The following is a 27,518-nucleotide window of genomic DNA, read 5'->3' on the forward strand; positions in this document are numbered from 1 at the left end:
ACATTCTCTAGCAAGGATCGAACTCCAAAAGGCTCCAACAACTAGGGAATAAGTATAAAGATTATTCACAAACACATGAGGATATGGGGGACTCTTCACATTCAAACCAATACAATGCCTATCTAATATATTAAAAAAATCAATCACATTACACTGTACTTCCTAAACCTGTGCAAATACTGTGCACTCAAAACTATTAAAATATAGCTTGCCATAGTGATACTCATCTTTAACCCCAACACTCAGTATACAAAGGTAAGAGGATTACCATGAACCTCAGTCTGGAGCTACAGAATAAGTAGAGTAAGTTCCAGGTCAGCCTTGGTTTGTGTGTGTGTGTGTGTGTGTGTGTGTGTGTGTGTGTGTGTGTGTGTGTGAGAGAGAGAGAGAGAGAGAGAGAGAGAGAGAGAGGGAGAGAAATTACTTTTCTTAGAAGTTCAGCAAAGCAATTATTGGAGTTAAAGTTATAAAGTACAGACTCAGCCTGCTTTTGACTTATTTTTCCATCTTTTATTTCATCTCTTGTTCCTATTTAGCTGTAGTGTAAGGTAAACTTTTAATAACTTGTAGAAAGATTGATGTTGTATGCTTACAGCTTGTCAAGCTGGGGAACTGAATTATAAGAAAAAAAAAAATTAACTCAAAATCCTCAGGTAAATTTCCCATGAACTGAACTTGGGTTCCACATGACATATGTGCAGAACTGAGTCAAATATTCATGCTTATGACTGAGGAAAGCAAAATAGATTTGGTGGAAATAGGATGAAGAAAAGTCCAGGTAAGTTGTGAAGATAGTGGCATGTAATAGTGGATTGCAAAATTGTGGTTCCAGATTCTAGCAGGAAGGCCACTAGCATGATGTACGTGCATGGCATGGTGGGAAAGTACAGTCCATTTGACAGCAAAGTAGGAGCCCCTGAAGGAATAAGGAAAGGAAATATTGTGTTCATGTCTATGATTCCAAACTATTATTCTGCTCATGTTTGTTGTGGGCAAGAAACTATGAGAAATATTGGGGTGCTACATTAGTAAATGGTAAAGAGATCCAATCTACGAGAATCATGGTGTCTGGAAGCAGAGCATCCCTGAAGTGCCTCACGGGAACAAAGTGGCCTGCAGAGCACAGGGGGCAATACTCCACAGCGCATGGCAGCCAAGCTCAAAGCAAGGAGACATGTGCACCCAATTTTATTTCAACAGAACTTTAGAAAATAGAGGTTTTCAGAGAATTTTGAGATACTACATATTCTTCCTTTACAATAAGAAGAGAAGAAGTTGGTAGTAACATTTGTAAAACATGGAATGGGATCAGGGAGGAGGGCAAAGATGGTACTGACACATGATGTACCCATACAAAGTATGTTCTTAATAAATAAATAAATAAAAATTTAGAAGGAATAAATGGCCACCACCTCCCCCCCCCCCCGCCAAAAAATAAATAAATAAAAACTTTGTTAGAAGGGCCAACTTTCAGACATCACCCTAGTTGGATAATCAACATCTGGTCATTTTCATGCAAATTAGTTTTCAGGGTGCAATGGCCTAATCCTGGTGTGACAGTTCATTACTACACAATAGACAGGCCTTTGTCTCTTCACTTTCTGGTGACTGAGTGGGACTGGGCATCTAATTCTAGGACTCCATTATAGCCACTTACAACCAAAGGTAGAGCTGGAAGAGGTGGTGACTTCTTTCTTTGGTAAAAACAGAGTTCTGCCCTTTCTGTGGCTTTCGAGGAAATGATATGCAGTGTTCTGGCCTGTCAATATTAAATAATGCCATCATGAGGAAGTGTCAAGACAGTATTAATACATTTCTGAATACATTTTGTCCCCACCCCACTTCCTGTTTTTTTTTGTTTTTTTTTTTTGAGATAGGGTCTCACTCTAGCCCAGGCTGACCTGGAATTCACCAGGTAGTCTCAGGGTGGCCTTGAACGCACAGCCATCCTCCTACCTCTGCATCCCGAGTCTGGGATTAAAGGCATGCGCTACCACGCCCGGCCCCACCCCACTTTCTTTCCAGTACTAAAATACTATCATTTAAAAAATCTCAATAAATGTACATCCTTCATGTTTATTTATAAGTGACTTTGTTTTCATATCAACATTTAACTTGCCTGACTAAACTGAAATTGTTTACCACTATTTAGGAGAAACCAGAGAATACAGTATTTTTCTCTGATTTAACAACTATTCAAATATTTTCTATTAATTTTAAATGTGATTCCTTTGTTAGAATTTTTTTCTAGACTAGAAAGATTCTAGACAAGAAAGTCAGACAGAGAGTGAAACCATTGTCCTTTGTTACACACTGAATCTCAAGTGTCCAGCCCAATGCCAGAATGAAGCAGATGCTAATTACTCCTTGAATAAATAAGGGAGGTATCTTCCATCATGGGAAGGGTCTTTCAGTTTCAAATCTTTACAAAGGCTTTGCCTCCTGTGTGACGTTTCCACATTCACTTCGTCTTTGAGTATTCACTTTTGCTCACTGCAGTCATGTACAGAAAAGCTAAATATTGTATTCCCAGTCTCTGCTGCTGTATGTGGAGTCTTAATTGGCTTTTTAAGCACATTACAGATAAAACCTATTAATCCTCTGACCTTCACTGAATTCAAAAGTTATTGTGTTAATTGTTTTGAGAGAATAATAGTTTTTTCTCTGAAAAAGTCATTGTATCTCTTCCAGGAAAACAGTACAACCAGGGAAAACACTTGAAAGTTTCCTTGCGTTCCAGCTGTCCCTTTATTGTGTGACAAGAAAATCATTCGTGAATTTCACAGAGATAATTTCTTTTCTTAGAATTATAAAATCAGGCCTTACAAATTATTTCCTTACCAAAGTAGCAAAAACAGTAGCAAGATTGTTTGACATAATTGTAATATTGTGTACTAAAACCAAGGTGGAACCCGTTAACACCTAAGGTCCACATATTACATTTCAAGCACCTTGCTTGCATTATTTTTTCAACGCTTCAAGATTTCCTCTTTAAATGAGATTTGACCATCTGTGTCAACATTCATTTCCATTTATCATGTTTAAGCCACTCAGTTGGGCACAGAGGATAAACAGATAAATATCATCATTCAAAATTTGTGGAAAAGCACCAAGACCACAGACTCACGTGTTGTGGAGTGAGCACTCCTGTGCTGGAACTTGGTACTTTCTGACTTAAAACCAGTGTGGAATCTTCAGTGTTCATCAGTAATTGGGAGCCAATAGGGCTACTGCATAATTCGATATCTAAGTGAAACACACACTAGTTGTTACAGCACGGAATAGTAAAATTATCAGTCATGTCCCTTTTCATTCTCTAAGCTGTCCAGCTGATGTGATTCCAAGTAATGTAGGGTTGGACACGTTGACACTTTGTATATGTCTACAGGTTTCATTTGGTAAGGGCCAGAATCATTTCCCTTCCTGAGATTATGATTCAGTTGTATGAATCATTGGTTGACTTTGTGCTGCCAGGTAAGCTTATCATCAAAGCCCAGAAAAGACAAGATGTAACTATGTGAGGTGACACAGTGTGAGTTGAGAATGTGAGCATGGGATCTAATTATGCCACTTGATGCATAATTACTCATTTCAAGCCTTATCTTTTCTTTATAAAGGGAAAGGTTGTAATGGTCAGGGCTTTACTCTTGCAGTGATCTTGAGGGATGAAGCTGTTAGCTAGAGGAGACTTGATAAATCTATAACTGGAGTTTGAGAGTAAAAGCCAAGGCTTCTGCAGCTCTAATATGTAGGCTTAGCCACTTATCCCAATGTGCAAATCAAAGAGATTATCAAAGGTGAAAAGCAGAGAGAGAGAAGATTTAATGAATATATACTTAGGTAATATAAAGGGGTAAAGCAACTCTCAATTCATCTTTAGGGTACCGACAGTATCTTTGGATTGAAACAGAGGAAGAATTAGGACAGTGTGATGAGAAGAATATGGGATTCAGCAATTTGCCACAGGTGTGGTGCTGAGCCATCTAGTTCTGCAAGGTGGTACAAAGACCTTATTGTCAGGGGATGTTTTCTCCAGCTCCAGGTTGCAGTCTCATGGACAACTGCAGCATCTTCAGAATGGCATGCCTAAGGAGGTTCTGCTGCTCCTGGCATCAAGGTGACTGCAGATTTAGAACAATGTCAGATGATGTTTAGGCAACTTTTGTAGGTCTGGAACAGGAAGTTTTAAAAAACTGACAGTAAGATGCCTGGTTACTCTTTGTTCCTACAGCTTGAGAGGGATGCATTAACATCAGTTCCTAGATAAACACCCCTTGAATGATCAATATTTCACATGCACAGGTAAACAAGTGACTCATTGGCAAGTAAACAGATGCAAAATGAAAGGCAAAGATGTCAGGATATCATCTTGTTTTTGAGTTACATGGTGGGCCTATGTAAAGGGTCAATACCTTGTATAGCAAATGTAGTTTCAAAGAGCCTGTTACACATCTATGGGATTATAGATGACCATCTCTCTTTCTAAAGTGACAGTGTTTGTCACTTAATAGAGGAACAATGTCCTGGAAGTATGTTGTATGCTTATGTCATTGCTTAGGTTGGAGAAGGGATGAACTGAAAACTGGGACAGATGATACTTAATTTCTCTCTCTCTGTAAATTTAAAGACTTTCAAAGCAAATCAGATTTAGCAACTTGTTGACTGGGTAACTTGCTGTCTGCTTTACATTTCAGTCCACTCGTGTACAGCTCTCATCTGTAGACACCCACTCACATGAGTGCACCCACTCACATGCATGTGCAACAATAGCTGAGGACATTCTTGATGACATGAGCAAAAACAGAATTGTTTAGCCTCTTTCCAGCTAAGTTGCTAGAGGACAATAGTGTGAACACCCACCATTCCTTGCCAGCTGGCTTGCTTTCTTTTTTTGAAGGAAGTAACTGTCACCCTCACCTTACCTATTATGACAAGCTGCCTCTGCTGCAATCATTACAACATGTCTGATTAGTGTCTGAATCCCACTTACACATGTACATTACACCTACCCAGTCCTGCATGAGTAATTTTACTGGTGAGAGCCAAATATGCAAAATGTGGAATTAGTTTGGGACAAAAATAGCTGCTCTTACAAAGATTTTAGTACTGGAATTGCTTACATCTCCATCACTGGTGTCTCTGCTTAACAAAGGCAAGCAGGAGGGGTTATTGGTCTCAGAAGTAGAATATATCTGCTGCTTTGATGGAAAAAAATACTCCTTTTGCTACTCTGTCTCTATCTATGGGGCAAATACTGTGGTATGAGGTGGGATATGCCATTGGAAGCTTGACATCGAAGGTAGTTGGACAGCATCTTCTGTGTCTGCCTATTGCCACCTGTCTTTTTGCACAGGTTGAATGCAAGGGCTTTGCCTTTGACATTGTGCATTTAAATGCCAGCCTATGCAATTTGCAGTACAAAAGGACAAAGATACACAGGGGAATAAGGGAAAATAGTCTCCTTTGGTTGAACTTTTTGTTTTTGCTTTATATAAACATTTAAAGAGACCCTAAGCTCATATTTCTGATCTTCAAAACAATCTCAAAAATAAACTCTCATGTGATATTATTTGTATACATCTCTCCTAGCCTTCATGGAGCAGAATAGAAAGAGCAATTTGAATTTATGGGATTAATTGATGAATGCCATCTTCATTTTAGGAAAGTTAAATAAACTTACTCTTGATGATTTTAATGAGACATCAGAAAAACTTAGAATCTGAATATATAAAAATTCAATAATTTTATATACAGGAGTTTAGGCTAACAGTACTTCAATCTGGAATGTATATTTTACATGCTTGCCTGAAACTAATTTCAAATCTTCTGACCTGAAGACATCACAATGTAATTTTCATCTCAAAAACAGGTACAAAAAGAATTGCAAAAGAGAGTGATAGTCATTGGACCAAAGTTTCATCTTGACTGATGATATATGCTAATCTAATAATTCCTTCTTCCTAGATATTCGCTCTTTCATTTTTTCATTCATACATCTGGTGACTTGAGTCCTAATGTGAGAGAGGGCTTCTTTTTAGCACTTCTTCTGGGCCTTGTAGAATAAGGGTGTCAGGACAAACCCTAGCGTTCTTAGAACATCCTCCCAAGTAAAGGAAACAGACAAGGGGCCTGTAATATGACATCTGAGAGGGATATGTGCAGGGAAGAATTGCAAGGGCTACGGGTTAGAGGGTAAGGAAGGTTCAGTTTTCAGCAGGATGGTGTGGTAGTCTCTCTGAAGACATTCTACCTGAGCCGACTTGAATGAAGGGGGTAAGCTATGCACATACCTGTGGAAATAGTGTCTTACAAAGCAAATGCAATGCCTACCCAGAAGAAAGGCAAAGTCCCCTCACCCAACAATCAAAGGATAGTAATGAGTGCATAAGAATGTAATAATCTGAGTTAGGAGAGAGTGGTAAGAGATGAGGTTATAGTTGTGGATCTTAAAGTCTTTGTCCCTAGAGAGATCAAATTCAGAGTTTGAGAACAGATCACTTTAAGCAAGTTCAAAAGTTAAAAACAAACAAACAAACAATGATGTGTGCTCTTGTGTGCTCTTTTTTCTAGAAAAAAAATTAATTTTCCTACTGTTTTGTCCCTTTTCCTCTAATAGTAGTGTAGTGACAGAATTTGATCATGAAATATTTGGAAAAAGAAAATGTCTACTGCCATCTGGTGGCCAGTCTTGTGAATTATATTTTACAGTATGAAAAACCAAGTATTAGGCATATTGATAATGAAGCCTTGAGTAACACTCATACCTCTGGGTATATATACATATTATTTGAAAATTAAAGAATAATGAACTTAAAAGTTTTGCTATTATGATTAATTATCAGTTTTATGCTTGGAAAAACCTTATTGTTTAGTCCAACAATTCATAATATTTGTCTATATATGCAATAGAGTTTGTAGCATAAGCAGTAAGTAAATTCATGTTCAGTTGCAATAAACCTCATGCATACCCATAACTATGTGTTTCTTAGTTCCAACAAAGAACCCTCTTAAATGCAGAAAAAGACCACAATATATCTTTTGCCTATCATGGTATATCTGCCTAGTACACTGAATTCTTTTATATTGTTTATCTAATGCTTATATTAATAGGACATAAAAACTGTTATTTAATATCACCCAATTTATCTCACAAGATAAATGCCTGGATTCCTGAGTATTTCCTCAGTTACCTACAACATGTGTGGATAAGATAGCATCTGGAAGACATTAACAGTTATAATGTTAGAAGAGAGACTGAAGATTCTACAAGAAAATGTTGATAAGATCACTAGGATACTACTTGACATATTACAAATATTCCATAGTACAATCATAACTTCTCTCATGGGAAAATGTATTGGAGAACAATAAGATGATAATGAAATAGTTTATACTAACTACTTAATAAGCATGCGATTAAAGTTATTTTTGTAGTAAGCATTATTTTCCTATATCCAACAAACACTCGTATTACTAAAAATAATTAAAATCTTTAAGCAGGGAAAGCCTCAACATGCCTACCATGTCTAGATCTAGGACATTAGGTTCAAAAAACCCCCATTGAATAAATGAGTCAAAAGCAAATCCTCAAATATAAAAGATATTTTGGCTGTGTATGGTGGTGCATGCCTTTAATACCAGCATTCTGGAGGCAGAGGTAGGAAGAATGCGGTAAGTACATGTTCCAGGTCAGTCTGGGCTTGAGTAAAACCCTACCTTGGAAAACAAACAAACAAACAAGATGTTTTAACTTCTATACATGTGCTTGCTCTAGCCCAGGCTGACTATTTAGAAATGAAAATGAAAAATGATACATTTTTGCATGCACATATATGGGAAATTAGAATAATAATCATATTTATATATTTTCTTCATTTTTACCTGGGAGAATGACGGAAATAATAATTATGTTCTATGTTATTCAGTTTTCAGTAATCAGCAGAAGTGCCATGCATAAATAGTGGTCAGGATCCTGTAAACAGAAAAATTAGGGTACAACTATTATGAAAATTACTGTGTAGATTTTTCCCTCAAAACATGTGAACTTAAGTTTGAAATTTAACCTGAAAATAATAATTACATTGTCCTATTTTTAACTTATTGGTTTAGACTTTTTAATTTCATATATATCATTTCAATACTCATGCAAATTATACACTTAAATAATTATATATTTGTATATGTGGGGAGAGAGAAAAAAAGAGTGAGAGAACCTACTTATAAAACATTTAGATAAGGATTGAATTTTCTTTGACCTTCAGAAAAAGTAAATTTTGCATATACACATGTACTACCAGTCAATGAACTGAGAAATGTCAACTGCTATGTTCATTATGTACCTAGAAGTCCCCCTAAATGAAGAACTTGAGACTATTTGGGAAATGGGAAAAGTCCTAACTTTCATATTTCTACAGTTTCTCTTTAGTGAATTCTTATTACCCATAGGTAATACTTATTCTTTACTAATGATGCTTCAATAGTCTCTAGAATTTTTAAATTTTGAATGAGGAGACTTTTGTATCTTTAAAGTTAACCTCAATCAGTTTTTCAGAAAGTATTGTTAAAAGGGATGTGTGTGTGTGTGTGTGTGTGTGTGTGTGTGTGTGTGTACATGCATGTGGAGAGAGAGGGAGAAGAGAATGAAAATCACAAGGACCCAGCATGGCTTCCCCAAAATTGAGAGAAGTGATGTGAAATTAACCCTATTCATTTATTGGTCAGGGGCCTGGAAGATCATAGAGACTGTAAATACCTGATGCAACAAAGCTTTTGCAAAGATGCCTTTTGATCTATAACTAAAAGGAAGGAACAATCAACTAAATGAGGGTCAAATAGCAACCTCTTGAACCACTACTGGCACATAATAATGGACATTTCTTAGCCTGGTAAAGTTGTGTTAACTTGCATAGCAAGTTTCATCAACTGTGGAGAGTCTCTGGATTTAGTCATTATTAAAGAAAAAAAATATATTTGGCATTACTTAAAGATCTAACTCCTGAATTATTAGTACTATTATTAGTACTTCTGACACATGTTCTACTATAAAAGGCAAGTACAACCTCTCAACTCCTGCATTACTTCTTACAATATTATGTGTAAAAAATCATTTAAAAATGCTTGCTGGGGACTATTCTCACTTACTAACCGGTTATATCAAATATCACTATTTCTGGGCTGGAGAGATGGTTTATTGGTTAAGTACTTGCCTGTGAAGCCTAAGGACCCCGGTTAGAGGCTCAACTCCCCAGGACCCACGTTACCTAGATGCACAGGAGGGCGCACGCATCTGGAGTTTGTTTGTGATGGCGGGAGGCCCTGGCGCGCCCATTCTCTCTCACTCTATCTGCCTCTATCTCTGTCTGTCACTCTCAAATAAATAAATAAAAATTAAATATATATATATATATATATATATATATATATATCACTATTTCTGTTGTAGAACGTTTTTCCCTTCATGGATCTCATTATTTATGCAGACTTCATTTTTATTAGGCTGGGAAGCAAGCCATCATTTAAGTCTCACCAGAAAGAATCAGTGCTCTTTTTTCGTTATTTGGGTTTGTTGTTGTTGTTTGGTTGTTTGGTTGTGTCAAGGTAGGGTCTTGCTCTAGCCCAGGCTGACTAAAATTCATTATGTAGTCTCAGGGTGGCCTTAAACTCACAGCAGTCCTCCCACCTCTGCCTCCCAAATGCTGGGATTAAAGATGTGCGCCACCATGACAGGCTCTTAAAATTTGCTGTACATTTTTGTGTGCTTATTCTTGAGTACTTCAGTAAAGAAGCATTTCTGAAGATTTAACATATAGATTTATAACCTGATAAACACTAGCTGTGATATTCCTGGACCCTATGAATGTTCAAAATACTTGTAGTCTTCAATGTCAGAGAGCCTTTTACGTGCATAATGTTACTTGGCTGTGAGCCATTGTTTTTCCTCATTGATGCTGTTTCTAGATTGGATTGATAATTCTCTTAAAGCTGTCCTTGTGTTCCTTAAAAAAAAATAGTCTGTGAGTGGGAAGATTTGTGTGTGAGCATACTACATTACACTGCAAACAAGCACAACTTAACTGCAGAAAATCACATGCTGTGATCTCATTTGTCCCCTGTGCCCTTCCTCAGGTGTCTCCAGCTGCGGCATCTCGGCCTCCTCTCTCTACCTGTCCTCTACCATCTGTCCTCAGCCCCCATTTCTAAAGGCATTGAGGGTTAAAACATTTCTCACTACCTTGTACAAAGAAAGACTGTTTTCTAAGCCTAGACTCCCAACCTCCACTCCTCTTTTAATATTAAAATTCATGAACTAGATGAAGAGCACTTTATCAGGAGCAACCTTGCTCAAAAGGCAGTTATTCATAAATTCAGCATCATCTATTGAGTACCAAGTATATGCCAGACACTCCTGTAGTTGTAAATATAACGTTTGGCCTCCATTATATTACTGTTGAGTGCAATAACTGTCAAACAAACATAGTGATAAAATACATTGGCAGTGTAGAGATGTCATTATAATGCACAGCTTTCAAACGAAATTTAGAAATATGTTAACATATTAAGAGAAAAGAATGAAAGCTGCAAACTTCAGAAAAAATTAAACCTTCCAACTCCTTAGTTGTTCTTAGTTACATAACCTACTACATCCTGAAAACTGCCTCTTCAGAGTTAATATTTATGACCCTCATATAAATGTAAACAATGATCTAATCTACTACCATATTAGTAAAATTGTGGATAAATCACTACACTTGTAATTAACATAAGCAAATCTTTCATTGATTCTAATTGTTTGTTTCCTTTTGTCATAAATTCTCTAGTTAAATATTTTTGATGTACAATAAATATATGCTAAAATACTTTTGTTTTTAATAAATAAAACAATAAGCCTTGTAGAGTGGGTTGTAATATATTTTAGGTAATTTGGTTTTGTTTATGCTTTATATCTTCTTGCTGTTCATTGGTAGTTTAATTCCATTGTGATCAGATAGAGTGCTAGGAATTATTTCAATTTTCCTGTATTTGTTAAGATTTGCTTTGGGTCCTACTATATGGCGTATTTTAGAGGATGTTCCATGTGCTGCTGAGAAGAATGTGTATTCTGCAGCATTTGCATGGAACATTCTGTAGAAATGTTTGTTCTATAGCATCATGTAATTCAGATGTCTCTATTTATTTTTTGCTGGCATGACCTGTCAATTGATGAGAGTGGGATATTGAAGTCATCCACTACAATTGTGTTTGGTGTTGTTTGTGTTCTTAAGTCTAATAATGTTTGTTTGATGAAATTGGGAGTCCCCATGTTAGGTGCATATAGGTTTAGAATTGCAATGCCCTGCTGTTGGATTGTTCCTTTAATCAATATGAAGTGACCTTCTTTATCTTTCCTCACTGATGTTGGTTTGAAGTCTATCATGTCAGATATTAGAATAATGACACCTGCTTGTGTCCTAGACACATTTGCTTGAAATACCATTTTCCATCCTTTGATCATAAAATAGTGTCCACCCTTTATGGAAAGGTGAATTTCTTAGAGCCAATAAATAGAAGGATCCTGCTTTTTAACTCAGTGTGCAAGCCTGTATCTTTTAGTTGGGGCATTGGGGCCATTGATATTAAGAATCATTATGGAAAGGTGTGCATTTATTCTTGCCATTCTTCTTGTTTTGTATCTTCCTGTTTTTTTTTTTTTTCCTTTACTCTCTTGTATTGGCTATTATTTGAGTTTGGTTCATTTTCCCCTGTTTCCTTATGTGTGTGCTATTCTTTTTCTTCATCATGAAGGAAACTTGCAAGTATTTTCTGTAGAGCTGGCTTAATGGTCATATATTTCTTTACCTTGTTTTTGTTGTGGAATGTTCTTATTTCTCTGTGAATTTGGATAAATATCTTTGCAGGGTAAAGTATTTTGTTTGACAGTTGTTATCTTTCAGAACTTGGAATGCATCATTCCAAGCCCTTCTGGCTTTTAAAGCTTGAGTTGAGTAATCTGCTGTTATCCTGATGGGTTTGCCTTTGTATATGACTTGATTTTTCTCTCTAACTGCCTTCAATATATTGTCTTTGGTTTTTGTGTTTTGTAGATTAGTTTAAAAAATGTTTAAAAAACAAAGGCCCTATAAATCAGGGAACATCCAAGGCAATATTATTAAATACCAAAATATAGCTTATTTGATAATGGCAAATCCAACCAAGAATATATCAATCAAATATAACACATAACCTTCCCTGACATGGAAGGTGAGATCAGCATTTCCAGTGCAGGCCTATGTACCTAACATTTTATAAGTAGGCCCTGTTGTCTTTTGGAATAGCTCCAATCTCAGCAATGCTGAGGGCCTATCTTGGTCCCTTACTGTTGTGCTGTACATTCCGTTATGCTGCTTGGGTTGCTAGATCTGGTGTTCTGATCAGCTTTACTGAATTCTGTGTGGCTAAGGAATGCATAAGTTCTTGGGTGGTTTGTGGCACTGGCAGATGGGAGAAGGAAGGCTTTCCAGAGTGCCTGGAGTTGTATGTGATCCACTCAGCTGGTCCAGTTTGTCATTTTCTTCAGTAGCTGCTCAGATGGTCCCTGCTGTTCCTTTAAGGTTTCTTGACTTTGTGACTAGGCTGGCATGAGTGTTCATGTGGCTTCTGCTCAGGTGGCTCTGCTAGGCTGGCTTGTGGATCAGGGCTGCTGGCACCACAACAGGAGCCTCTTTTGTGCTTCCTGCTTGCAAGAAGTTCTGGGTTTCTTCTGTTTCTTTGCCATGGATGGTAGTTCCTTATACACCTTCACTTTTGGTTAGGAGAATGTATTTTGCCATTTTTTCTGTTTTTCTCACCCTAGGCTGCTTTGGCGTGGCTACTACTCACCCATCTCACCCAGAAGTCCCATTTTGTATTTGCTGATTATTTCTTTACTTTTTTTTTTATTGACAGTTTTCGTGTATGTACATGATGCATTTTGATCATAACCCCCTCTTATCTCTCTCTCTTATCCCCCAGCCCATCCTGCTCATTAAAGACCATCCTACCACCACCATTCCCTCTCCTATCAGATTTCTTTCTTTCTTTAAGGAGATATTTGGCACACTGGGACCTCAGGCACTGAAATCAAACTCTAGAAGCTTGTGCCACCTAGTGGGTATGTGTGATCTTGCACTTGCCTCACATTTGTGCATCTGGCTTATGTGGGATTTGGAGAGAGATCTAACATGGGTTCTTAGGCTTTGCAGGCAAGCACCTTAACTGCTAAGCCATCTCTCCAGCCCTCTTTTAGTTTTTGATATAAAATTAGTTTGGTAATGTTGTGAGTTAAATAATCAATGTTTTGCTGGTATGATGGTCGGTATTTTCAACAAAAGACCTGATGCATAATATTCTGTCTGAATTCATGTTTGAGCATAACCAGATCTTGTCACTTCTGCCTGCCAAAGTAGCTAATGAACTCCAAGGTAACTATTTCAGCTAAAAATGCCATCATACCTCAAAAGGACCCCAGCTGAAACTAAGAATAATTGGAAAAACAAGCAAGAGTACTGTTTTCTTGGTGAACCTGGTACCAGCACAAGGATGAAGGAGATAGACCCAGAGAACAAACAACTCCTACAAAATTAGATATACAGAGACACAGAGGCTCCCAAGACCTTATCACTGAAGCAGATCCTAAAATGAACCCAACACGGCTCAGGGAAATTTGTGGAAGAGGGGGCAGAAAGAATGTAAGAGCCACATTTTGGGTCATGATACACAGAGACATTTCCTCCTACCTATAGCTGATGGCTAACCCTATAATGCATGATACATTTCCCCCAACAAGGAGTGTCCATGTGGAGAGGGGAGGACAGGGAGGAAGCTAACAATGGTACCAACTTGGCTGCATTCACTGACTACAAAACTAATTTAAAAAATGCTATTCTTCTACATGTAACACTGCCTTGTACTTCTTAAATACTATGACAGTCTTGTTCTTCATGTGACATATTCCACATAATGTGGATTCATAGAGAACATATATACACATATCTGAGCATTTCAATTTTCACATAAATCTTCCAAAGATTGGCTCAGTCCTCAGGATAAAGTTCAAGTTGAAAAATTAAAATAAAATTCAACTCTTAGTTAATTGATTTCCTGTCTCTGCTCGGTTCATACAAATCTCCATGCAATATATGTAAACATCCAATTCTGTTTTATAGTTTTTAAGATGTCTGTATTCAAATTCATCTCTTTTATTAACTAGAACATTGTTTGGTTATGTCATATGTTAGTACCATCATTTCCATCTACCCTACCCACATTCCATTGAAGGCCCTCCTCAGTGGGATTATTGGTATTCCCCCTAGGTTTGTGGGTTCTGAGATGTGAGGGCATCAGCCAGTTACAAGGGTGTGGCAATACCTTTGGACATTCCCTTCCACTCTGTGGCTCTTAAAATTCTTTCTTCCCCCTCTTCTGAAAAACTCCCTGAGCCACGGTTGTTGTGTTTTAAGTCTACTTTAGTGTTTTCAGCAGGTTCTGGATTTCTGAGTTGGTGTGTTTTGAATGTCCTCAATGTCTGCTTCCATGACCCTGGTACTGGTTGACAGGCTAACTATTTGAGCAGCATTCTTGCTCATCTTGCTCTTTCCTCTTTGTTTGAATAACTTTTAATTAGACCAGAGTATCCAGTTATTCTTTCTATAAAAGGTCAGCTATTAGAACTTTGAATAGATAGGAGTTTTGTTCTATGTGTCTTATGAGTCTCCTATCTCTTTAATGGGACCTAAGCTGTAGACAGGGTATTTAATTGTATCTCACTGCACTCTGAGCTTTATTCTTTGTTCTTGTTTTATTTATTTATTACATCCTATTCTGCGTTTTTTTACTGACACATGTAAGCGCAATGCAAAGTAGGTCACATTTCTATGTTTAAAATTCATGAGTTAACAAATGTTGTTAATACATACATAGAACAATTTGTTTCTCTGCCAGCATTCAGAAGTATTGGGGGGAAATGCACATTTGTGGAGTGCTTATTATGTTTAGAGTATTGTGCTTGGTACTTTGTGTCACCTCACCTATTCCTCACTACAATTTGAGCTTTTGAAAACCTAGACTCTCAAAGTTATAAAATAGTCAATAATAAAGCCAGGATTCAGAGCTTAACCCTTGTGATTGCAATGTTATGTCCTTTTCAGCAATCTGCATTGCTTTTGTATAACCATGAAAGCTGTTTTGCTGGATATAATTCATCTTGTTTACTAAACCAAGGGGAAAAATATACATACATATATGCATAGAAGGCTTATAAACTGTAAATATAATATAAAGTACTTGACTTACATTGAAGACACATTTATTCAATGCATAACTAAGTGAATACATAGTACTAATTTAAGAAATCAAGAAACAAATGCTTTTTTTTTTTTTCATTTCTATGAGTAAGTTGTTGTGGGTGGGCTTGTGGGTGTTTTAGCATACTTTCTTGCTGCTATTGTCTACCTGACATTGGTCAAGAGGTGATGTTCAACCTATGCTTATCCCACATATTCTCCTGCAACATAGAGTTTCCCATAAACTGCTATTGGTTGTGTGCCTTTGTTTAGCACTATGAAGTTAACTGCAACAGAAAAATTGATGTTGAGAAGTGGAATTGTTGCTGCTAGGGAAACTGAGTTTATGGCTTTTGGACTTGTGGGACTGGTTTGCAGGAGAAATGTGGAAGTATCTGAAACCTTGGCCTAAGAGATGCCTTGCAGTGTAGCCAGCAGAGACTGTTGGACCATTATGGTCAGAGTTTGAGAGACCTAAATACAGAAAGAACTGTGGATATGTAGTTTTGGCCTATGAGGGGAAGAAAAATCTTTGTAGGGAATTGTCTAGAAGCAGTTACTGTGAGAGGATTGGTGCATTTTGCCCACTTGTATCCTGAAAACTTGTACAGGTTTACATTGTGTAGAAATGTGTTGGTGTGAGCAGAATGATATGACAGAGAATGAAATAAATTGTTCAGACTTGAAACGGCCCATGTCCCACTGCAGTTGTTTGAGAGGTCACCACCATTGACTTTGTGCTAGCTGTCTTTATTGGGCCAGGAGAAAGAACATGGACCCTTTTGAAATTAAGAGACCTGAATGCTGATGGAATGCTATAGTATTTTGAGTGTATGGTTCCCAAAGACTCAGGTGTTTTTGATTAAGTTTGAACTTTCAACTTGAGTCTCCAGTGGTAAAAGCCTTGCTGGGGAAAAGGTATGTCACTAAAGGTAGATCTTATAGTCTATCCCTATAGTATGTTCAGAGAAATTTGAGGTCTGGCTGTTTATGTTTTTGGCTATTTAGTAATGTCTTCCTGCTATGATCTATGGAAGCCATTGCTGGTGCTATCATTGGATTTTGTAAGCCTGAAAGAAACCCTTTCTTCCTATAAACTGCTTCTTGTTGGATGTTTGTCCATCAATGTGAAGATAACTTCATCAGTAAAATTGGTACTGAGAGTAGGGTCATTGGTGTAATAAATCTGACCATGTGGGGTTTGGTCATTTGGAACTTATGGGCAGGAGGAATGTGGAGGGGTTTTGTACTTTAGATTGGAAATGCCTTGCTATGCTGTATGCAGAGCTTTATGGGCTATTCTTATGAGAATTTGAAAATTCTAAATGCAGAGAGAATTGTGGACTATGAAAGCTTGGCTTATGAACTTTTAAAGGGGAAAGAGAGTACCTTGTTGAAACTAGGCTACTTGAATAAAGTCTGGTTGTGTTTTTCTGCCCGTGCCCAGAAAGTTTGATCAAAGGTTCATAGGTGAATTAAACCGTAATATATGGCTATGTTTAATGGAAGGTATAAAACAGAAAGATATGAAGGATAGACTGTTTATCATAGGAAAAATTCAACCAAGTTTAAGTTTACTGGCATGAAGACTGTTTTTAGGTTACTGAAGCTGCAAATGTTAAGTAGATTACCACCATTAAGAGTAGGCCAGCTGCATTGTATTGATATAATGGAAATGGTGCCCTGAGGGTGAGCTATAGATTCCTCCAGTGAGTGCAACTACAAACCTTTTGAAAGGAGATGGTTTGAAGGAAGACTAGTGAAGAGGTAACTTGCTCTTCAAGGTCAAGGTCCAGATTTATTTCCCTCTAGGATTTACAAATACTCCATAACTCTTTTTGGTTTTGGAAGCATAAGTCATTCAGGGAAGCAAGTGTCCAGAAATGGAAACAATTGTAGAAGCTGCTACTGGGATGTGGCATGTGAAGCAGAGTGTCAATCTCTGCATGGAGATCAAGAAAGACTGTTGTTTGGAGTATGAAGATGAACTGTGATTTTCAGTGTAGATCTGAAGATGTTTTGGATGTACCAGAATGGTGGAATGATTATCACACAGCCCTGCTTGTTTGTGATTGAATTTCCTCTACACTGCTCAGCTCAAATGGAGGGGCAGTGGAAACCAGAGACTTTCAATACAGGTTATAGATGTTGGACTTGAACTGCAGATGTTTAATGTTTACCTGCTATTATTATTTGCATTGGCTCATTCTTTCCTTGTTATGCCTACTTGCAATTGGAGTTTTCTCTATGTCATGTGTTGGAAGTATATAACTTGTGTTTATATAACTTTACAGGACTCACATTTAAGGGACAGTCTTTAATCTCAGGTGAGACTTGGGAATTTTGAACAATGTTAAAGTTGGTAAAGACAATAGTGACCTTTGACATTGTTCTGAATGCAATTTGCATTGTGAGATGGTCATGAGTTCATGGGGACCAGGAGTAGAATGTGGTAACTTGAATGTATATCCTTCATTAACTCAGGTGCTTTTGAGTAAGATGACTTTATCACCTGAGTCTTCAGTGGACTGAGCTCTACTGGAGAAAAGGTATGTCACTGGAACAGATCTTATGTTCTAGTCCTAAGGTTAGTTCAGAGCAGTTTGAGATCTGGTTGTTGGTGATTGCTAGCTGCTTGGTGATATTTCTGTTTTATAATCTATGGAAGTCAACCAGCTTCTTCCACCATTGATGGTACTCTAGCTTCTGTAATCTTGAATTAGACTCTTTCCTTCCACAAGATGCTTCTGGTCAGATGTTTGTCTAGCAGCATGAAGGTAAGTGCAACAAGTGTCCTGCTTTTCAAAGTTGGCTTTATTCCTCACTTGATTAATAAGTTTGCATCCCACTGGGTACTAAGGAATATAACAAATGAAGGAAAGAAAAGGTCATTGGATTTGAAATGGTTTTGCTCTTGGAAATAGCCATGGGCAATGTGAGTCAGAGTTATTGGAAGGCCCTGCATATAGAAGGATGAAGCACAGGTTGCAGTGGAGACCCAGTGGAGATGCCAGGACTATGAGAAGTCTGCCAATGAGAGTTGCTGGCATAGGATGAATTATTTCCTTGGAAGTGAGCAGCGTAGGGGTAGAATTGGAGCTCTAGACTTTATTACTGGTTAGAGATGTTAGACTTGGAGCTATGGAACTTGATTATTTATTCTGGTTGTTTTATATATTTTCTTGCTATGCTCAATGTCATCTTTTGCAATGTGAATGTTTATTCCATATCATTTTGTGCTTTGGTTGTTGCTTTTAGTTTCACAGGCTAATCTTTAAGAGATATTGTTCTATGGGGATATTTAAATGCCACTTAGATTGTTAAAAACTGTGGGGGGCTTTAAAGTTTGACTTAATCCATCACCTTTTATTAGGATGGTCAGCAGCTTGTGGGGCCAAGGGTGGAATGTAGTGATTTGATTCAAGTGTCCCCCATTATCCTAAGTGTTCTGAATGCTTGATCCCATGAAATTTGGGAATTGGAGCCTTGTTTTGAGGAATGGCTTGTTGGCAGTATGCTTATAGGTATTATAACCAGCTTCCCCTTGCTAGTGTTTGGCATGCACTCTTGCTGCTATAGTCCACTTAATGTTGGTCAGAGGTGATATCCCTCCTTTGCTCATGTCCCCTTTTCCCTGCCATCAAGAAGCCAAAATAAAACTTTTCCTCCCACAGGCTGCTTTTGGTCAGGTGCTTTGTGCCAGAAATATGAAGGTAATTGCAACAATAAAATAAAACACCAAGTTATTTGATCCCAGAATTATTTTTGGATAAGAGACATTACCAGCACTGGTATCCAAAAAAAAAAAAAAAAAACAAAAAACAAAAAACTATTCTTTAAAACACTATGTATCACCCAGAAATTATTTTACTCACTAAAGAAAATTAATTGCATGATGTTTTCTGCTAAGTAAATTCAAACAAATTGTGGCTATTTTGATATTGTATATTATGAAATTGATATATATACATATGCATATATATACTAGAAAACAATTTTTAGTATAAAATAGGACATATTCATATATTTAGTACTAGATTTATAATGCATAATTAGATGATATGTTCACATCAGAGCTGTTGATTTATTAGTATCATGTCTTTGCTTTTATGATGCACAGGATATTTGAGTCATGCTAAGCACAGTATCCACTGCAGAGTTGTGATGCATTATCCTGTAAGCATTTTCAATGTAGTAATCCATTCATCTGCTATCAGTATGAGGCCAGACATCATAGTTTATAAATTTTAAGGATGAAGTATTTGAGAAATTAAGATGCTGAATTATAAGCTAAAGTTACACAAGTAGAAATTTACTGGAGATTATTGAACCTATGCAGCTTGTAATCAGTATTTAAGTATATGCGTGCCTGTAGGTATACCTATGTGGATGTGTGCATGTGTGTGGTATGTTGTGGTGTGTGAATGAATGGCCCTATACAATTGTGCAAGCATCAAATATGGGAGCCAGAGGGTACTTTTCACCATCCACTTCATTTGAGACTGAGTTTCTCTTGATGATGTTGAGTAAGCTTCAGGATTCGGGGTATTCCAGATCCATGTTTATCTTTATGTACATGCTTGGGTTCTGACCTCTGTCATAAAGATTGAATCACAAGCACTTTTAAACATTGAACTAGCTCCTTAGTCCTTAAATTATTAATCGTGTGCAATAAGGCTACATTCTAGATATTTTGTAAGGTGACTACTTCTGAAAAAAAAAGTTGTTGGAAAGAATGTCAGAGTCACATGTTGGGTCATGATATGCAGAGACATTTATCGTACCAATAACTGTGGGCTACCTTCACAATGCACGACCCATTTACATCAACAAGGAGGGTCCAATGGGAAGAGGTAGATGATGGTTGAGCCTAAACAATGGTACCAAACTGCCTGTATTTGCTGAAAAGAAAACTAATAAATTAAATTTTAAAAAAAGTTGTCATTATAGAAGTGTTTCATAGTTTTCTATAATTTCCCAGTTTTACATCAATTTTGAATAAAGCAATTACAAAAGAAGCAGCCATACATTATTTATTTTCCTTAGATACATTTTTACACAAATTGACTCCATGCTTTCCTATATGGTATTTCATCCTTCAAAATGATAAAATATCTCAACCAATATTTTTTCTGTTTAGTTTATTATGTATAGAAAAGAGAAAAATAAATGTTTCAGAGACTTGAAGAGGATGGCTTGCACAAAGACATTAGCTGAAGTTTGGATATAAGGGTTTAGGGCATAATGTGCCCATTAGGAAAATATAGAGAAACAATAAAAGAAAGAATAGGTGGAGGGATTGAGAGATGGCTCAGAGATAAATGGTGCTTGCTAAAAAGCATAGGTGGAAATTTACCTTTAGAAAAGGTTTGCTGAAGTGTTGTGTAGGACCTAAGAAGGGAGAAAAGTCTTAGTGAACAATTAATTGAACAATAGTGATCATGTTTGTAATATAAAAATGTTATTCTCAGGCTAGAGAGATTAGTACTTCTTAGCAATTCTTAGCAAAGCCAAAGGACCCAGGCTCAATTCCCCAGTACTCATGTAAATCTGGATGTACAAGATTGTACCATCTTGAATATGGAATTTGCAGTGGCTAGAGGCCCTGGTGTGTCCATTCTTTCTCTCTATCTGCCAGTCTCTCCATATACCTACAGACTTAAATACGTACATACATAAAAATATTTTATTTTAATAAAAATGTTATTCTTGACCGGCATTGTAGTGCATGCCTTTTATCCCAGCAGTTGGGAGACAGAGGTAGGAGGATTGCCATGAGTTTGAGGCCACCCTGAGACTACATAGTGAATTCCAGGTCAGCCTGAGCTAGAGCAAGACCCTTCCTTGGGAAAAAAAAAAAAATGTTATTCTCGTAGAGGTTGGGAGTATTATCATTTCCAGCCAGTAGAAAGAGTGGGTATAGGGAAAGTGTGGTCAGAAAGTACAAAGTTACAGTAGGAGGAAGAGGCTTTGGTATAAAACTTCACAGTATTGTGGCTATAGACAATAATATACGCTTCTCAGAAAGGGGGAAGAAAGCATGTTCAATGGTTCATGCCAAATAAATGAAGAATGCATGAGTAGCTAGAGATATTTTATCATATTTAAAGATCACACAATATATACAGGTATTAAAACACCACATGATGCCCATTATTGTATATGTTTTTATATATCTATTGAGAAAATAAAGAATGTTTGCTTTTGAAGACAGAAATGAATGTGAAGACAAATGAAGGGAATGTTTGTATGCATGCATAAGGCCTTTTTGTGTACATAAAGAGTCCATGAAAAGATTGCACAAAAGTGATTTTATTTTTCCTTTCATCACCATCTCAAATTTGCTTTATAGGTTTGCTTCTTTCTACACCTTTGAAGAAAAGGAAGTATGTTTTGTTGCTAATGCTCAGCAGAGCTTAGAAACAGTGGCCTCTTTTCACAAACATTGAAAACACCCAAACGTTATTATATTTCTCAATTTTCACCTAAATTAAACACTCTCACTTCTCTCAAGTAGAATTCCTTCAGTTCCTGAGAACGAGAAATCTGCATTGTCAGAGTATTGCCCCCCTCTCTCCCCACTTCATTATAAAGTTGGTTATCACCCTCCTTTCAAACTAGCCTCACAAAAGGAAAGAGACGACAGACAAATTGTTTTATTCAATTAATTCAATTCTAACCTGATTTGGTGCCCTGTGTCCATGTAAGATGGCCCCAAACTAATTATCTCTGTTTTGAGACAGTATTTGAGATTCTTTGAGAACCCTCTCCAAGAGAAATCTGGCTGATACAAAATTAAGACACTCATCATTTTCAATCATTGTATTGAATATCTTAGCATGGATCAGTTTGCATACTTTCAGGATACCACAAATATTAGGTTTTTTATAAGTTGACATTTAAATATTACATCTACTTTCCCAAAAATGAAGTATACATTTGTAATTGTACCAAGTTAATTAATTCTTAGTATAAAGTGTTCATATAATTTTAAAAGTTTTTTTTATTACTAAGGACTGTGTCTTTTTCATTTTTATGTATACATATTATTTTTTTACAAGCAAACAAAATTTTTGTAGGCATACATATTTTAACTTCATGAACAAACTAAAGTTTAATTACCATTCCACATCATCAGGCAAAGTAATTCTTAGACATGAATGCCAGTTGTGGTGGTTTGATTCAGGTATCCTCCATAATATTAGGTGTTTTGAATGCTAGGTTCCCAGCTGATGGTAATTTGGGAATTAAAGCCTCCTGGAAGCAGTGTATTGTTGGGGGTAGAGTTATGGGTGTTATAGCCAACTTCCCCTTGCTAGCGTCTGGCACACTCTTCTGTTGCTATAGTCCATCTGATGTTGGCCAGGAAGTGATATCTACCCTCTGCTCATTCCATCGTTTTCCCTGCCATCATGGAGCTTTCCCTTGAGTCTTAAGCCAAAATTAGTCCCCCTTTCCCCCCACAAGCTGCTCTTGGCCAGGTGTTTTTTTCCAGCAATGTTAACCTTATGACAACAGTAAAGTTACGAAGAATTAGGAAAATTCTAAAATGAAATGTAAAATTTTAAACATAAAGCAGGGGACTCAGCTGCCATGTGTTGAATCCAGGTTTGCCACTTTTTGATCATTATGTCAGAGAAATCCATTCTGTTCTCAGACATTTCTAAGGTGTCAAAATTCATATTCAAGACTCAAGCCATTATTTACAATTGGTGTGATATCTGAATTTTTCTTATTTGTAAAATAATGTGCAAGAATTGTGACACATTTGATGCTAACTTGCCATTAGAATGCCATTAGGGAAAGCATTCTTCACTGTTGAACCACAGCCAAGGAATAGGTTATACTTTTTCTGTTTTGCCTCAAATTGGTGCAATGACATGGCACAAAGGAGGTGATAGTTGTTACCCTGAAGATGCAGGGTACATAACTGGAAAGCACCAGAGGCCTTTGTCTCCAGAACCAGTCAGCTTTGGAACACTTCTACCTTGGTCCCTTCCATCCTGTTGTGTTTAATAGTATTTTTCCTTCTTGTCTAAAACAAACTAAATCTAACTCTAAAGCATAAGTGATTTTCTGGGAGTTGGCTGTATAGAAACTGGTCACTAGTCTTTTCATTGTTATTATCAGAATTTTGCTCATGTGTGAGTTTGAATGTGTGGTAGGTATATGCAGGTAGGTATCCATGAGCTTCCCTGCTGTAACCAGAGGAGAACATTGCATTTCCTGCTCCATCACTCTTCTCCCCCCATTCTTTTCTAAGACAGAGACTCTTACTGATCCAGAGGTTTATGAGCTTTGGTGAATCTCAGGTGTTTGTGCCAGTATGGTACTGCAATTACACAGCTATGTGGTCTTGTGAATCAAACTTGAGCGGTCCCTTGGGTCTTCTAGGGCCTCATAATGGCACAGGAAGTTGAATTAGCCACTAAACCATCTCTACACCTCATTCATCTTAAAAGGCAGAGTCATTTAAGTTGCAAGCTTTGACTATGCTTAAATGGCTATTAAAGTGCTTCATAAGTAGACTTTTTAAATATATCAATTATTTATTTACTATACATATAATAAAAATAAAAGTCAAAACAGTAATAATATAAAAGTTTAAACTCTATGTTAAACTTATACTTTGAAATTATAAGAAAAGACATAATTTTGAAACAGGTTATAAAACTTGCAATATTGTAAACATACTAGATTAGGAATCAAATATTATAGTTTAATTCAGGCCTACATCCCAAGTTTCATAGGCATATGATACAAATTAAGTAATATAATTTAAGGCAGAAGACTTTGGAAAATCCACATATGCAAATTGGAAGTTTTGTTCAAAGATAGAATAGTTGAAAGATGTTTCCTAGCATATTTTTCAGAAGTTAATATCATACAATATTTATAGTTTTAAAAACCTATTTTTAATATGAAACTCATAGTATTTCTAGATTTTTCTTTGGGAGTCATTTAATTTTGACATTTTAATTGACTGAAAATTTTTCTGAGTAAATTTTAAGCTGCACAATAGTGCACAACTGGCTTTGTGGAGAACCCAGTAAATGAAGGATAAGTAGCCAACACAATTCTTGGAAGTTTGAGAAGACATATATTCCAGGTTTTAATGTGGAATGAAGTGTGATTTGAAGGTAAATCAAATGGGAATTATAAAGTGTCTCAGCGTAGAATATTGAGGAACCATCACTGAGCTCTATATTTTACTCGTTATGTTTCAGACATCATGCTGGAGTAAATAGCCTAATGTGTTCTTTGGCTGCAGTCCCTGAAGTCTTGAGTTAGACTTGAGAACTGCAACCAGTATGGGGTCTTTTGTGAAATGTATCTTCTAGGTTGCCTGCCATAAGTATCTGTTTGCTTTTGAAATTAGATTGACTTTTAAGCTTGTGTGCTATCTTGTGAACTTATTTTGGAGATTTATGACTGTCACAGAACTGAGGCTGTGGCATGGTAACCCCATCGCATCTTTACACGGTGCCTGCTCCAGCCCCACGTACACTACCAAAGCTCACAAGATGGATCCTGGATTTCTCATCAGTTTAGCACTAGTCCTTATAAATGTTTCTCATTCCACACAACAGCCCTTTCTAACACTTTATTTATTTTTTTTGACGTGAGAAATCCGACACTTTATTCTTTAACTTATTCTTTATCCATTACTTAGAATAGATTCAGAAATGATGTTTTTTTTTTTTTTTTTTTTTTTCCTCTCCCTCATGGCATTACTAGTAAAAGAACCAAACCACAAATTCCTTTAGGACAGACATGCTGTCTTGTAGACCTCGGAGTCATCCACAAAACTCTACCAAATGCTTTGTAGGATATACGTGCTCTATAAATCTTCCTTGATTGTAAATAAATCCACGAGTGATTGATGGATGCCACAGCTCTATTCTTTTATATATGAGACATGATATAATTTATTTGCCATTTAGTTTCTGTGCACAAGTGAAACTAATATAAGAAACCAAGTGCTTCCCTATCTACCTTCTGGTGTCTCAAAACTTGCAAAAACATGTGATATACTTTGTAAAGGTCTGTTTTCCCCGTATGTGGATGAGATCAAGTCTACATGACCTAATTTTGGGGAGCAGAAAATGTGAAGCATTGCTAACACTTTGTTTTAAAATAAAATTTCCAAACTCTTTAGTGTTTAATCTGATACAGTCCACATTTTTAAAATGTTTGCTCCCTTCTAATGGATCAGATGCCAGGACATGTGATGAATATGAGAAATGGGTCAGTTCACAACCTAATATCTGTTTGAGTAGAGTTCAGTGGAACCATTCATTGAAGACTAATATTTGGCCTTTTACGTACATAGGTGGGAAGTTGTTTAAATATACTAGCATCCATTCACTTTCTCAAACACTTTGTAAATAGTGCTATGCTAATTGAATATTTACTTCCCTATTTGTGCATATGAAGCTGACTTTGGAATATTCAGAGTTATAGTCCAGTGCTAATATGTCCCATCATTTCCTTTTGGACAGTCCTCAAGGGAGAACATTCCACTTGCTACAATATGGGCCAATATCCATTTCAACGTAGTGCCAATAATAATTATAGCTTGTCACTTTGATATTAAGAGAGCTATTAATTACAGGGAAATATTAAGTTAAGAGTATATCTGAATGCAGAACATCAGGGCCTGCTTTTTCCAAAGGAAACGCATAATCCTCTGTATTGCTTGAAAGGAAGGAAGGAATGAAGTTCTTAAATGCCCTTATATGGAAGTCCATGTTTAGAAGCTAAAATATGGATTTAGAATATTAGTGTGTAACTTAAAAGTTAAACCATTTGAACTATTCGAACCATTGACACAGATATGTAGTAAACACTATCTTATCACCAATTACAAGAAGTAGAGTCTCTGCAATTAGAAGTATACCAGGACCTGGAGAAATGGCTGCAAAGATGAAGGATCCAATTTTACACTTGATCTTAGCCAAAAGGCCGAGAAGCGATAAGGATCCAATTTTAAATCCCTTGGACCCAAATAAACCAGATGCACAAGGGAGATGCATTTGGGATTTGTTTGCAGTGGCTGGAGGTCCTGGTGTGCACCTTCTCTCTATCTTTCCCTTCTCTGTTTATTTCTCTTTCTCTCTCTCTCAAAATACAAATAAATAAAAATATAAAAGAAGTAAACCAGGATTGTTTCTGAGTGGTTGAGGTTTTCAATGACATTTCTTCTTGAATGCTAGAAGTATACATTCTACAACATGCCTGATATAAGCAGCAACATAACAATCAGTTACATGTTTACAAAATGAAGTGGCTGCAAACCAGCTTGAAGAAAGAGCCTCCAATATGTGGCATTTAGTACATCACATAATTTCAGGAGTCAGTTGCCATTTCATTCAAATATTTGTTGGAAAATCCCGAAGAGAAGGCAGATTCTGATACTAAAAAAGTGAAGATAGTTGAAAAGTACTTGTCTTATTCTGTGTGCCAAAGGTCCACTTTGGTTTGAGAAAGATATACTGCATTGATAAACTGCCCAATACACACAGACAAGATATAAAAACATAGTTTCATTCATTATAATACCTGGACAGTGAACTTTAATTTGAAAAATAGGCATATTTTCTCATCTTCAACTGCCATCTTTCATCAGGCAATGTTTGGATTACCTATGTTAGATTTTTAAATTGTTCTCACCAGCATTTTTCTTTGTTTATCTTTCCCTAGTAAAATTCAGTTTCCTTTCTGTGTAAAATTCTATTTTTAGCTTTTATAATTTGTTTATTTATTTGTTTGTTCACTTGGATCTCTTCCTCATGCTTTGCCTACTGTGTGCCACTGTGGATCACTGCGCTGTCCTCGGAGGAAATAGTGGTGCTTTCCTGACATTTCAAAATCAAACTGTGTCACTGCGGATCACTGTGCTGTCCTCACAGGTTGCAGCTGTGCTTCCCTTACATTTCAGTGTCAAACTACAACACTGTGGATCACAATGCTGTCCTCACGGAATAGAGCTGCTGTTTGCTGACTTTGCAGGGAGGATGCTGAGGTCCTATGTCACCAGGCAGGCAATTCTACCTGTGGACTCTCTGCTCACACATTTAGAAATCTTGCATTCCCACATTCAGATTTTTTATTGTTTTCTCTACATTAGGTATTTCTTTACTCTCTTAAAACAAAACAGGGGTCTCCTATGTTGGAAAAAATCCTTTTGTTTAGTCTGGAGAGATGGTTCAGTGGTTTAGC

At 36.8% G+C, this 27,518-nt stretch overlaps 1 protein-coding gene across 1 annotated transcript in view; it reads left to right on the forward strand.

Annotated features, from left to right (window-relative positions):
- Trdn (triadin) overlaps positions 1-27,518 on the forward strand; it is a 444,085-nt gene that overhangs the window by 233,387 nt on the left and 183,180 nt on the right. The window lies entirely within an intron of this gene.

The sequence above is a fragment of the Jaculus jaculus genome, chromosome 9 (genome assembly GCF_020740685.1).
Source record: "Jaculus jaculus isolate mJacJac1 chromosome 9, mJacJac1.mat.Y.cur, whole genome shotgun sequence".
Classification (NCBI taxonomy): domain Eukaryota; kingdom Metazoa; phylum Chordata; class Mammalia; order Rodentia; family Dipodidae; genus Jaculus; species Jaculus jaculus.